Here is a 3,279-nt window from a genome sequence, read left to right on the forward strand (position 1 = left end):
TGTAATGTAATATAAGGTAATCACTTAGGAGGTAGAAGCAGAAAGATCAAGAATTTAAGGCCATCCTGGGCTACATGAAACACCTCAAAAAAAAAAAAAAATTAACCACCCAAAGTAACAACAAAATCAATACAAAACACAAACAGGGCTAGGGATGTAGCTCAGTGGTAGTGTGTGTAGGAAAAACACTCATACACATAAAATAAAATGTAAAAAAATAATTTAAACAACAAAGTTAAGGGCCAGCAAGATGGTTCAGTGACTAAAGGCCATGTGGAGGAAGGAGAGAACTAACTCCTGCAAGTTCTTCTCTGACTGCCACATGGTGCTGTGGCAAGCATATGCGCACACACACACGCACACGCACACCACAAGTAAATAAATACAATCTAAAAAAAAAAGGAACTTAAAGAGGCAGTGCACTTGCATATAGGAGGCCTAGGTTCAATACCAGTACAGCAAGACAAAATACACAAAGCTAGGTGTGGTAGAGTATGTATTCCCAGCACCTGAGAGGCAGACCACAGGAGGTCAAGACAAGCCTCGGCTACATAGTGAGCTCCACGACAGATTGGGCTATGTGAGAACTTGTCTGAAAAAAAAAACAAAAATTGTTTTTAAAGTCAATTAAGGAGATATAACTGTACACTCTAATGTTCAGCCTGCTTAAAGGATTAGCTGTGGAAGAAATCCTGACACAATGACAGTGGTGTGGGTAAGAACGACTAAATCACGTCCCCACAGATGGTGAGTCACACACCTGAGTGGCTTTCAGTATCCTGATCAGCAAATGGGGGCAGGGAGGAGAGACAAAAAATTATCTTTGGGGTTCCTCTTAGACTAAACACATTCTGCCATAACATCTATTTTAGATAAGCTCACCCCAGCAACCAGTTCTCACCAAAGAGAAAAATAAATGATTTTCTGATAAGAAAAGGTTTAGGGTCATCAGCTCAGTTTATTTCAAAGGCTGTTTTCTCAAAATCCCAGAATTTTTTCTAGGGTGTAGTTTTGCAAGTCTAAATAAATTATCCCTCCATTCACACATTTCTTTGGTCTTTTTGAGACAGTCTCGTGTTTTGGTCTTTTTGAGACACGGTCTCCTGTAGCCCCCGATGGCCTGACACTTGCAAAGTAGACCAGGCTGGCCTCAATCTCATAGAGATCTGCTTGCCTCTGCCTCCCGAGGCATGCACCACCACACCTGGCATTATTCACACATAGTTTAAACAGAGAATTAAAATATGAAAAAGGCAGATGTAGTGATATATGCTTCTAATCCCAGCACTTGGGAGGCAGAGGCGGGAGTTCCGAGGCTAGCCTTGGCTACAGAATGAGATCCTGTCTCAAAAATCCAAGAAGGGGGTAGGGACTGGAGAGATGGCTCACCAATTAAGAGGACTTGGCTGCTCTTGTAGAGGACCAGGGTTCAGCTCCCAGCATCCACAAAGCAGCTGACACCTGTCCTTAACTAAGTTCCAGGGGACTGGATGTACAGGGGACTGGACACCCTTCCCTGGCCTCCACAGGCAGAGAGCACCAGGCACAAGTAGATCCATGCAGGCAAAATACCCATATACATAAAATAAAAATAAACAAAAATCAAAGCAAGACATGGTGGTGCATGCCTTTAATTGCTGTAGCTGGGAGGCAGAGGCGGGCAGATCTAGTTTACATACTGAGTTCCAGACCAGCTAGCACTACATAGTGAGACCCTGTCTCAAAAGAAACAAAAAACCAGAAAGGTAGCTAGATAACCAAAGAATACTGATACTATCACAAAATGAAAAGCTAAGATTTAGTATATTAGTCTTGCATATATTTATTTATTGGCCTTTTTTTGAGACAGGGTCTTCTTGCAGCCCCAGCTGACCTAGAACTCGCTATGTAGACCAGGCTGGCCTTGAACTCACAGAGATCTGCCTGCCTCCGCCTCTGGAGTGCTGGGATTAAAGGCATGTGCCACTATGCCTGGCTACATATATTTATTTTAAAAATTCATTTATTTTTATGTGTATGAGTGTTCTGCCTGTGTGTATGTCAATGTACCTGTATCATGCAATGCCCACAGAGGTCAGAAGAGGGTGTTGGATCCCCCAGAACTGGAGTTATGGATGACTGTTAGCTGCCACGTGGGTGCTAGAAACCAAACCCAGGTCCTCTGGAGGAGCAGCCAGTGCTCTTAACTGCTGAGCCATCTCTCCAGTCCAGGTTCTTGTATTTAAATACAATATAAAACATTTGAAAAACTTTCAAATGCAGCAATTAAGTGGAGAATCAGCAGAAGTTAAACAGTCTTAACAGGTGGCTCCTCTGTTTTTAAAGATATATGAAAATTGCCTGAAATAATGAACAAGAATCTTGGATTGGAATCGAAAGATGGAGCAAGCCTGGAGAAAGGTCTGGGACAAATCTTCCATCTCGGCTCCCTTGTAATAAAGCTATTTCTCCACATTTGGCCAACTTTTATAGCAACAACGCCTGCTGATGTGGTCATAATGAATTCTCCACAATTCAACAAGTATTTATTGACCGCCTCCAATCTGTCTAGTACTGCCCTGTACAATAAATGCTTTCTTTGGTCCCTGGCCACAGAACAGACACTCTCTATAATCAAAGTATCGTCTTTTTTTTGTGTGTGTGTGTGTGTGTGCATTGGGGGGGGAGAGGGAGAGAGAGAGAGAGAGAGAGAGAGAGAGAGAGAGAGAGAGAGAGAGAAAGGCAGGAAAGGGAGGGTCAGGAAGGGGGAGTGTCAGGCTAAACTGGCTGGAATTTGTTTTTTCAGTTACACTGACCAATTCCAATTATTTCAAAGTTTGACAAGCCTTTTTGAGAAAAATCTAGATAATTTTAAGGATCATAAGAATTAAGAGTTGGTAAATGTTTTACTCGAGGTCACGAAGCTAACCGATTTCCTTTTGGTCCAGCGTGATTTTCCCTAATATCCTTTACTCTTCACCCACTCCACTCAAGCAGACTGAACTCAAAATCCACTTAATCTCTAAGACCGCACATTTTAAAAAGCTCAAAAAAAAAAAAAAAAAAAGTTTGGGATGGAGAGATGGCTTAGGAGTTAAGAGTACAGACTGCTCTTGCAGAGGACCCATCCTCGATTCCCAGCACCCATATGGTGGCTATGAACCATCCTTAACCTCAGTTACAGGGGATTTCAAAGCTCTCTTCTGACTTCCACAGCATTGCATGACGTGTGTACTCACGTACATGCAGGGAATACACTCATACACATAAAATAAAAATAATAAATTAAAAAAATGTTTT

The 3,279-nt window shown here is 42.1% G+C and overlaps 1 protein-coding gene across 2 annotated transcripts in view; it reads right to left on the reverse strand.

Moving 5' to 3' along the window:
• Zkscan1 (zinc finger with KRAB and SCAN domains 1) overlaps positions 1-3,279 on the reverse strand; it is a 26,662-nt gene that overhangs the window by 22,592 nt on the left and 791 nt on the right. The window lies entirely within an intron of this gene.

Source organism: Nannospalax galili, unplaced genomic scaffold, assembly GCF_000622305.1.
Source record: "Nannospalax galili isolate Female #2095 unplaced genomic scaffold, S.galili_v1.0 scaffold3332, whole genome shotgun sequence".
Taxonomy (NCBI): Eukaryota; Metazoa; Chordata; class Mammalia; order Rodentia; family Spalacidae; genus Nannospalax; species Nannospalax galili.